We start from the raw sequence: 12,035 nt of genomic DNA on the forward strand, positions 1-12,035 counted from the left end.
CGGCCGTGGCTGTGCTGTGGTGACCCGTCCCTCCCCTCCTCTCTATCTGGTGGAGGGATGTTCACCAGCCGTGTGTGTGTGCGTTTATGTATGTGTGTGTGTGTGTGCGTGTGCATGTGCATGCATGTATGTGTGTGTGTGTGTGTACAGTCTGTGTGTGTGTGCTTGTACATGTGTATGTGTGCGTGTGCATGTGCATGCATGTATGTGTGTGTGTGTGTGTGTTCATGTGTGTGTTCATGTGTGTGTGTTCATGTGTATGTGTGTGTGTGTGTGTGCAGTATGTGTGTGTGTGCGTGTTCAAGTGTGTGTGTGTGTATGTGTGTGTGTGTGTGTGTGTGCGTGTATGTGTGTGTGTGTGTGTGTTCATGTCTATGTGTGTGTAGGGGGTGACCCTCCCGCTCCCCCTGATGTCTTTTCCAGTGCGGCCCAGTGCAGGACAGAGAGATACAGGCACCTCCCCTCTCGTGAGCTCCGTGTTTGAGTTGGCTCGCCTCCTCACGCGCCTCCCTCCCTCCCCACCTCCCTCACCTCCTCCCTCACCTCCCCCATGGGGGAAACCAAACAGAACAAAGCACTTAATAGAGAGAGAGAGGGAGAGAGAGAGGGAGGGAGAGAGAGAGGGAGAGAGAGAGAGAGAGGGTTTGGAGAGTGTGTGTCTTGGGCCGCGTGGGCCCTGGTGAGTGTGTGTCGGGGACTGTGGAGAGTGTGGAGAGTGTGAATGATGCGTTTTAAAGGCTGCTTACGGAGGAAACTTCATAAAGACAGATTCCCCACGGGCTCCTCCTGAAGTGAGACGCGCCGCTGCACACACACACACACACACACACACACACACAGCGCAGCTCAGCACTACATACACAGAGCCACACACACGCACACACACACAACACAGCTCAGCACTACACACACAGAGCCACATACACACACACATGCACACACACACACACACACACACACACACACACTGCTCGGCGCGGCGCGGTGGCCTGCTGCCTCAAATGGCCCTTCAGTGCCATGGGCTTTATGGGAGGGACGGCCACGCCGGCTGGATTTACCGTGGAGAGACAGATCAACTATTTGTGTGAAAGTTGCTGTTTTATGGGGGCCCAGCCAAAGCCGAGGGGAGAGCGTGTGTGTGTGTGTGTGTGTGTGTGTGTGTGTGTGTCTGTGTGTGTGTGTGAGAGAGAGAGAGTGGACGGGTGTCAGATCTCCTGGACACGCTGGCAGTAACGAGGGGAGGACAGCTGTGAGTTCAGATTAAAGATTTTTCATTCCCGTTTCCCAGAGTCCTCGGCGCCTCCGCCGCCTGACTGTCGGACGCAAGTGGCCGTCCTACTGGGACCGCCCGACCCAGCAGCTGCAGCGAGACCGCCGGAGGAGGGGGGGATAGAGAGAGAGAGAAAAGAGAGAGAGAGAGAGAGAGACATTTACAGGGGCAATATGAGAGAGAGAGAGAGAGAGAGAGAGAGAGAGAGAGAGTGAATGAGTGGGGGAGGGAGGGAGGGAGGGAGGGACAGAGAGAAAGCGATAGAGGAAAGAGAGGAGTGAGGGGTAGGGGAGGGAGAGATGGAGAGAGAGAGCATGGATGATGTGAGGCCAATGAAAGGAGGAGAAAAAGTTACAGCCCATCATGTCTGCTGGCAACTAACAACTATAGAAAGTATAAAAGAGAGAGAGAGAGAGAGAGAGAGAGAGAGAGAGAGAGAGAGAGAGAGGTTAGTGGGGGTTGAGGAGGAGAGGAGGATTGCATGATTCAATGTAAAAGAGAGGAAAATAGAAGACGGGAGGGAGAGACCAGAGGGAGAGAAGGATGGAGAAGAGTGGGCAACAGCCCCACAGCTAATCAGGACTCTTGTGCTGAGGAGAAGCCTTTCATCAAAATGGCTGCCACAGCACCGTTCTACCTACACATCGATGAGTGTTAGCACACGGCTAACATGCTAAACCCTGGAGCCCAGTGCACACACATCCATCATACACACACAGATACTGTCCAGGGGACGAACAACGCATTCCCTCAGGCAGAGTGGAAAGAAAATAACAAGAGCTGTGGAATAGAAACATTGTGCATCATAAATAAGGCATTCCTGTCTTGAAACAAGATTTTTTGGCATGGGCTATTAATGCAATATTTATCTCTGTAACTCAATTCCCAAGTGTGGTTCATCGAGCAACAGTTTGGTGCATCTATCAGAGTAGCGCTCACAGCCAGGAAACCCCAACGGGCATTCTTCACCGAGCGCCTCTGTCTCCCCATCTCCAGCAACCCCCCCCCCCAACACACACACACATACACACACACACACAAGCACACATACACACACACTCACAAGCACACACACACACACACACACACACACACACACACACACACACACACACACACACACACACACACACACACACACACACACACACACACACAACACACACACACACACACATGTGCCTCTGCAGGCTCAGGGAAAGCAATCCTACAACCGAATAAGCGTCAGTGATTCATCAGTTTAGCGTTTCATCACCAGGGTGAGCGGTGCAGTGGGGGCTAGAGCCGCGTGTCCTGGACCGCCGGGGCGCCTCCAACAGCGCTGATACTGCTGCCCCATCTGTCTGAGTTACACTCCGCACCAGGAATGCTAGCCAAGCAAAGTCTGATTTAGATATTTGATTTCATGGAAAAAATAAGATAATGGTGAAATGATTGAAAAGAAAACAACATAAAAGCAACAACATTTCTGAATTTCTCTCTTTAGTAAATACTGTACATCGCTTTCAGTGTGTACTGTACGTCAGCATTACTGTGTATCCCCATTCATTTAAGTAGGAACACATTCAGCTGCAGAACTGCAGTGTGCTCTATTGCTAACTGTTCACAATGTGGGGAAAAGTTTGTGTGTGCTGTTTTGTCAATTGTATTTTGATTGAAAATAATAATAACAAAACAAACAGCCTAGTTTGCAAAATTGTGTTTAAGCAATTGGTCAAAACTGTAACACAAAATCACACACCCAAACTGAGAAATATCCTGTACAGTATCCTGCCAAATGAAGCACAGCAACCAAAACTACTTAATATAGCATTCTCAAAATCAAACCTTTGCACCAAATGGTGCATACTTCATTCATATTACCAACTACACAATGTTGAGCATAATGACAAGTAGCCTACTCTCATCTTTAGTATGCTTCATAATACTGGAATAGTAGAGATTGTACAGTCATTTTGAATGTGAGTCTTTTGCAATGACAAACAAATTACTTTATGTCAGATTGTTGTGTCTAATGCAGAGAATTATGCTCAGTTCATTTTGAATTTCAAAATGTGTGTAAAGCAGATAATGTGTTTAGACTTTTGGAGACTTGAAAGGAGGTCCCCCCCACACACACACACACACAAACAAACAAATATAAGAAACAAATGTTTCTTTTTTTCAATAGCAATTTCTCCAGTAATTGTTTTTTTTTTTTATTTTCTGTTTGGTTTTGTTTGGTTTTGTTTTGCAGCTACATTTTTATTTGTTTGAGTAATTTCACTTTGAATCTATTTTTCCTTATTTATCTAAGAATGTTTGATTTTTTGTAATAACTTTTGCATTGTAATGAAAAAAAATATGTCAGCTAAATACTGTAACCTCGTGTGTGTGTGTGTGTGTGTGTGTGTGTGTGTGTGTGTGTGTGTGTGTGCGTGTGCGTGTGCGTGTCCGTGTGCAGGTGTTTGTGTGTGTGCAGGTGTATGTGTGCCTCCATGTTTGTGACATGTTGTGCACTCCCCAGCAGAATCCACCATCTCCTACCCTGCCAGTGCACCTGGTCAGTTAGTGATAGTGCATGTGTGTGTGTGTTTGTGTGTGAGTGTTTGTGTGTGTGTGTGTGTGTGTGTGTGTGTGTGTATGTGTGTGTGTGTGTGTGTGTGTGCATGCGTGCACCTGGTCAGTTAGTGATAGTACATGTGTGTGTGTGTGTGCATGTGCATGTTTGTGTGTGTCGGTGCACCTGGTCAGTTAGTGATATTGTCTAAATGTCATCAGCGGCCATTTGGATGCACTGTGTGTGTGTCAGCTCCAGTGTGCTGTGGTCCTCCCAGAGGATCTGAAGTGGCTGCGCGCACACACACACACACACACATATATATACGCGTGCTCTAGCCGACGTACCTCTCTCTGTGTCCCATGCACTGACCTTTCCATCACACTGGCTGACGTGACGGCTAATGGTGGCCAGTGCTCTTAATTAGCGCAGTGATCCCGCCGGCACATCACAACACCGCTTAATCAATAGAGAATGGCAGCTGGAATACCTAGGTGAATACAGAACAGAGGGGATTGTTTTGTCTGCATGTATTTGTGTGTGTGTGTGTGTGTGTGTGTGTGTGTGTGTGTGTGTGTGTATCTTTCTATGGGATGAGCCTGTCATGTTATGGTATCTGGAGTCTGAGTTCTTGACAAGCAAACAGAAAAGTATGGCTTGGAATAGAATATAAAAAAATGTATTGGAATAGAATATAGAAAAGTATTCAAAAGTTTAAAAAAGAGGGACATGTAGACTATGCAAAGGCATGTCCCCTACTTAAACTACACCCATGATAAAGTTTTTGTTATCTTTAGCTGAATTGGAGCATAACGTCTGTGTGTGTGTGTGTGTGTGTGTGTGTGTGTGTGTGTGTGTGTGTGTGTGTGTGTGTGTGTGTGTGTGTGTGTGTGTGTGTGTGTGTGTGAACAATTCCCAGGTTAATGAAATCCAGTGGTGTGCAGTCATTTTCCCAAGCCTGACTAAGGTGACTGCCCTCTGTTGACTATAAACATTCTCTCTCTCTCTCTCTCTCTCTCTCTCTCTCTCTCTCTCTCTCTCGCTCTCTCGCTCATTCACTCTCTTGCTCTCTCTCCCTTGAACCAGGTAAATTGTGCAGGTGTGTGTGTGCGTGTGTGTGTGAGTTTGTTTTGTTTACTGTAGGGGGGTGGCTGATTTTGGAGGCAGGATATTGATGACTGGTGACTCCTTTGTAGGAGGGGGTTTCCCACAAACCCCCCCTCCTCCGCACAAAGGATCCCAGCGTTGCACCCTGGGAAGTGGCTCTGGTTTGCCCTGTCACGCTCTCTTCCTGTTAAAACACACACACACACACACACACACACACACAAACACACATGCACACACACCCATCAGAGCACTTGGGCTTTTGGCACTAGAGGATCCTTTACCTGACAGTGATGAGTGGGTCTCCAAGGCGACACATCAACAGGCCTGACACAACTTAGTAACTTTCAGACTCTCTGCAGCAATGCCTCGGACCTTAGGTATGATGCCAACTATGTGTGTGTGTTTGTGTGTTTGTGTGTAAGAAGAGAACGAGCTAGTGGTGTGTTTTTGTTGCTTCTGAGGTCCCGTGTGTTTGCGGGGGCGCACAAAATACCTCTTAATATCTCCGCCTTCAGACGCTAGCTGTAGGGGCCATAGCCATGAGAAGCAGAGTTTAACGTTTTCCCAAAGCTTTGTTGGAGGCCCCCAAACCCCAGTCTAGACATGCAGTTGGAGGAAGAAAAAGGCCCGAGAAATGAGCGGATTAGCCGAGCAGGAAAGCGTAAGCCGGGCGCTACTTTGTTGGGCTTAGCCTGCATGTCAGTGTCAATGGCGCCTGAAAGGCGGCTGAAGCCAGGCTGATATTTAGAGGTTTACGTCAGGCGGTGGGGCGTAATTACCTGCGTTCCACCGCTGGGCAGGTATGGAGGGTGTGTCCAGGACGCTTCCTGTGTGGAGGAGAGGCAGACAAAGAGACCACCAGGAGAGCGGCCCGGGTGAGCCGTGAGTCAGAGCCACTGTCATAACACAGCCATGAAGAGCTCTGTGCTGTCATGCTAGGGCTGCGCTAACTGCACCAGCCATGAGGAGGTCTGTGCGGTTATGATAGGACTGCGCTAACTGCACCAGCCATGAGGAGGTCTGTGTGGTTATGATAGGGCTGCGCTAACTGCACCACTCCTCCACGCCACAAGAGTAGCTGATGAGCTAGCAGGAGTATCTCAAAGATATTTGAAGGGCACAGCGTCACTTCTCTTATCAAGACCCTTGAACTGGACGGACAGACTTGTGCAAACTTGCCCTTTTAACTCAACTGATTAACATCTCACTCGTACAGCATGGAAATTTATAATAAGATTTGAGTCTGATAACCAAAAGTCCTTTGTCTGTCCCTAATCATGACTCAGCATTTTTGCGCTCTTCTCTGGCAGCATGTCAAAGGGTTTTGGGAGTGACTTTGAGTCCCGGCTGAAGGAGGTATTTATTAATACATCATTTGTAATGACATGACAGCCCGGAGCTTTGCATTTATCTTATGCAAACAAAATATATAATAGTTTCCTACAAGTTTATATAGGCGTCATATCCAAATGCATTGTATGGTACTGCATGCTTATGTAACAGCCCTGACTATGCAGATCTGTGCTTTAGGATGTTACGGCAAACACCAACAGAAAAATCTAAAAGAATAGTTACGTGATAACAGCATAACATCGGTTACCAGTAAGGTGTTAGCGCGTGTGATTTAGTTATAAATGTAAGGTGTTTGTGTGTGTGATTTAGGTTGTAAATGTAAGGTGTTTGTGCATGATTTAAGTTGGTTGTAAATGTAAGGTGTTAGTGTGTGTGACTTACAGTAGGTAGGTTGTAAATGTAAGGTGTTTGTGCATGTGATGTAGCTAGGTTGTAAATGTAAGGTGTTAGTGTATGTGATTTAAGTAGGTTGTAAATGTAAGGTGTTTGTGTGTGTGATTTAGGTAGTTTGTGATTGCTGTAAGGTATTTGTGCGATTTACTGTAGTAGGTAGTTTGTAATTGATGGTAAGGTGTTTGTGCGTGTGATGTATAGTATGCCCACCGGTGTCAGATGGCACAGATGGCACAGTTCTGGGCGTGTGATGTATGTAGTGTGCCCACTGGTGTCAGATGGCACAGTTCTGGGCGTGTTCTGCTCGCTCGCGTGACTGGAGCAGGAGGGCATCCACTGGGCAGAGAGGACCTCGGGGGAGCGGTCATCCCCTGCACACCCGGCTCAAGGAGTGTGGGAGCGCGCCTGGTGCCGCCACGGGGAGAGGCCTCGCTGGTGAACCGGCGTGGTAACCCTTTACCGTCCCCGAGCCAAACCCCCCGAAATAGTTTGTTTTTCCTGCCTGGGCCCGATTAGCAAAGGCAACAATCTGCATGCATGCAACATTTTGAAACTTTCTTAACCTTAAGAACATAAGAGAAGCCTCCGCGCCGCCATGGCGCAGGGTCAGAGAGAAGGCGCTGTTTGGAGAAGCACATTAAATGTTAGTTTACCCCGTCCAGTTATTTTTAAGCCTTTATTGACCACAGATGTGGGCCGGCAGCCTCGGTCACAGAGACGTCGGGAGATTACTTTCACTTTATCACATTATCACTACGACATGAGAGCCTCGGCACCTTCATGCCGCGGAGGGGGAAAAAAGAAAGAGAAAGAAAATAACAAATGTCTGAAATGAAAGAAAATGGAGGGATGCAGAAAGAGCGGAGGGAGAGGAGAGAGATGGAGGGATGCACAGAGAGCAGAGGAGAAGGAGAGAGACGGATGTGACGTGAAGGACTCAGAGGAGGTAAAGAACACAGAGGGGGTGGGGGGGGTTTGGGGGATCATCTCTGTTTGTTATTCTCGGTGTCATCAAACAAATGAAATTTCCGTGTTTTATCTGCCGTTTCGGGGAACATCCCTGGAGTTATTTCTGTCCTGCACACACCAGGAGCAACGTGAGGGAAACTGGTTCACAGCAAAAACCGGAAAATTCTCACAGAACATTCCAGCAAACTTCATAACGAACAAGCCACACAATAGATAGACTACAGCATTACGGATATCACTAATTGGCAAACTTCATAACAAATAAGCCACACAATAGATAGCCTACAGCAGATATCACCAATAGGCAAACTTCATAACGAATAAGCCACACAATAGATAGCCTACAGAAGATATCACCAATAGGCAAACTTCATAACAAATAAGCCACACAATAGATAGACGACAGCATTACGGATATCACCAATAGGCACACTTCATAACGAATAAGCCACACAATAGATAAACTGTACTGTGTTACGTATATGACCAATAAGCAAACTTCGTAATGAATAAGCCACACAATAGATAGATTGTGCTTTGTTATGTATATCACCAATGGGCCCCCCGATAGCCATGCTGGTACCCCCCCACCAGAGCTGCTTCCCCCAGCCCTGCATCTGTCTTGGTGGCCCAGCTCTGACCCAGCGGACCCTCCCTGGCCGTGGTGGTCCTCCATTCATCATGGGTTTGTGGTTGCGGGAGGCAGGAGCGGCCAGGCTGGACTGGACTGGCTCGGGGTGGGTGCTGGATGCTGGAGAGGCAGTGAGGCGCGCGCTGGCGTGCCGCTGGGTCGGGTCACTGAGCCCTCTGCCGGGCCGGTCCACATCAAACGCAGGGCACATCTGGAGCCGGGCGTCTGCACACGGGCAGGTGGAGCTGCCAGAAACGGCTTCATTTCTCTAATGGGAAGGGGATGGAGGCAGTCGGGAGGGGTGGGGTTCAAGGGTTGGTGTGTGTGTGTGTGTGTGTGTGAGTGTGAGTGTATGTGTGTGTGTGTGTGTGTGGGGTCGAAATGATGAATATGAACCCTTATGAAATGATGACGACTTGCTTCTTTCTGAGGAGTGTTTGTAAATTAGTGCATCACATTCATCACACCATGACAACATCATGACAACCCCCCCACACACACACACACACACACACACACACACACACTCTCAACCCTTCCTCCCTGTGGTTGCGTTGCCTTCATCGCCATAGGATTGAGTCCCACAATCTGGTTTTAATAAACCAGCGACATACAGCTTAATAACTTCTTAATGGAAAAGAAGGTAGGTCCTTTATCTGATGTTATTATCTTATCTTTTATATTTCATTATTCATAAAGGCAAAAGCAATAGATTGTTTAAAAAGTTAGAACACCCTTAATTTGTTTTCTTGCCACAGTTTTCCCTAGTCTCCCATATCTCATTCCCATTTCACAGACAAGTGCATTTGTATGTTTTATACAGCAACTGTTAACAACAGGCAGGGACACAGGAGTTACGGACTGAGAATGCAAAGAGAGAGCAAAGTATATGTACATACTGTATATTTGCCAAACTTTTACTCAAAGATCATATACTGTAGTTCATCTGCAGCAGTCCACTGTGTTGTTTTGGCCCATTTAATCGATCTATCTATCTATCTTTGCCCCTCGCATTGCTTATAGCTTTCTGCTGCATAATCGCCCCGTCTCCACATCAATCTTCATGTCTAATGGACAGTGCATGGTCTATCAGCCCTCTTCCCGATTACATACAAATGTAAAGAATGTAAAGAATTTTGTATGGCAGAAATACAAATACATACACATGTACCATCCCTGCATATATATTCCTAAATCCCAATCGTCTCTCTGATTTGATGTTGGCACGCACGCACGCACGCACGCATGCACACACACACACACACACACACAGAGCTGCATGGGAGGGAAGAGTTAAAAATACATTACATTTGTTTAATGGGGGGAAAATGCTTATATCTGATGATGGAAATAGATATTTTATTTGTTACTTTTGTTACGTGTAGTTAATGACATGTAGGATGAAATTGATCTTTATTTGAAAATGTTAAAAATAAATTAAAATAAAAATGATTAAAATTAATAACTTCTTTATCAATCTTATTTATGGTGTAATTTCTCAAAATAATCTCTTTTTTTCTCTCTCTTGCAATCCTGTGTAAAAAGAGCAATGTTTCAGAGACAGGTTTGAAACGCAATTCAAATGAAATGTTACGTGAATTCAAAACTAGTTTGCACAGATACGGATAAGAACTTACACACAAAAAATGTACTACACAGTTAAGTACCCACCACCAAACAAGTACTACACAGATAAGTACCACCACCAAACAAGTGCTACACAGATAAGTACCACCACCAAACAAGTGCTACACAGTTAAGTACCCACCACCAAACAAGTGCTACACAGATAAGTACCACGACCAAACAAGTACTACACAGATAAGTACCTAGCACTAACCATGTGCTACACAGATAAGTACCTAGCACTAACCATGTACTACACAGGTAAGTAGCACTAACCATGTACTACACAGGTAAGTACCCACCACCAAACAAGTACTACGCCTGGCTGCCATAAAAGCTGCGTGAGCAATTCAGCCGAGAAGAATGGGGGTGAATTAGCCCCCGTGTGGATGGTTTGCCATACAGTGTTTACCATGATCCAGTACCCTGTGTGAACATGTGACGCCCGTACGTCTTCAAGTCAGTGTTTAGTCTGATCCAGCACCGTGCTGTGTGAACATGTGACGCCCGTACTGTACGTCTTCAAGTCAGCTGTGTCAAGTGCCTGCCATCTCAGAAAGTGCAGTGATGCCAAAGACACGCCTCGGCTCCGCTGGTCCCTGTGATAGGAACAGGAGAAGAGCAGAGAGGGAGGAGGAGACACCACACTCTGCATCTCTGGGAATATTGATTGGTCTACGCCTGAACATGACATCATCATGGGGTACCATGTGCAGTCATTCAAAATAAGTTCTTTTTTATGTTCTTCGCAGAAAATAAGCCAAGGCCAATGAGTTTGAGTTATAATATAAATAATAAATGGCATCTTTTTTTCTTTTAGGAAACATTGAAAACAGGTCCCACAGATCCAAACACCTTAAGGATTAAAATACACTGGGAATATACACACCCAGGGGCCCTGCAGGCCTACGTCGAGAAAATGTCCCTTGTGTGTGTGTGTGTGTGTGTGTGTGTGTGTGTGTGTGTGTGTGTGTGTGTGTGTGTGTGTGTGTGTGTGTGTGTGTGTGTGTGTGTGTGTGTGTGTGTATTCACACCAAATTGGCTTACCATACCTTCTCAACGATGCACAGTATCCCATATAGCTGCATGCCATCAAGCTATTCACAATTTTCTATTAAAAGGGATATCACCATTTGGGGATTTAACCTCATTTTCCACCTCCCCTCAAGCCAAACAATTGATATTTACCTTTTCCCGTTCATCCAGCCATTCTGTGAGTCTGGTGATATAACTTTTAGCTCCAGCCTAGCATAAATCATTGAATCGCTTTAGACCATTGGCATCTACCCTGCTAGCATCACGCTTAAAAGTGATTTCTGGTAATTTTTCCATTTAAAACGTGTCTCTTCTCAAGTTAGAAAGTGCAATAAGACAAACTGAAAATGAAACCTGCTGATTTCTAGGCTCATGGGAATGTAATATTCACAGGAAACATTGCACAACTCTAACTGACCTTTTGAGTTTACTTTTGAGATAACTGGGAAATGATCGATACATTCATGTTATTGCAAAATCACAACCGGGAACCCACCAAATTCATCATCATCATCATCATCATCATCATCATCATCATCATCATTGTGACAACACAAGATCCTCCATATCCCCCTTTAAAAGGGAGCATGATGATAGATGACAGATACAAACCTGACTGCTAAGCAAATCTAAACATTGCTCTCTGACTGAACTGATAAGGTAAGATATGGTTGTGTTTTAACACACTTTTGTGTATTTTACTCAATTCCACTAGCCTGGGGTGCGTTTCTCAAAAGCATAGTTGCTAACTAACATTCTCGATGTCAGGTTCCTACGTCACAGCCCTCCGCCATATCGAAATGGGGGAAAAGAAATTGTCTCTGCCATAGGAACCCATTCAATGTACTGTCAAAAGGTATTAGTTAAACTTTTAATTAACATGTCATTTTTATACTTTGAGTCATTATCTGGATATATACACAAATCGAACGCACATCAATGTCAGGCTCATGGCCGCAGCCATATGAAATGTGGGAAAACAACGCATCTACGCCATGCGGCGCCATAGGAACCCATTCATGTTTTAATGAAGTTCCACCGGTCTTCAGGTACCTCGTACGGGCATCTCGTATAATCCAACCCGACCAAATTCGATTTGTGTATATATA

Source organism: Sardina pilchardus, chromosome 11 (assembly GCF_963854185.1).
Source record: "Sardina pilchardus chromosome 11, fSarPil1.1, whole genome shotgun sequence".
In the NCBI taxonomy this organism is placed as follows: Eukaryota; Metazoa; Chordata; class Actinopteri; order Clupeiformes; family Clupeidae; genus Sardina; species Sardina pilchardus.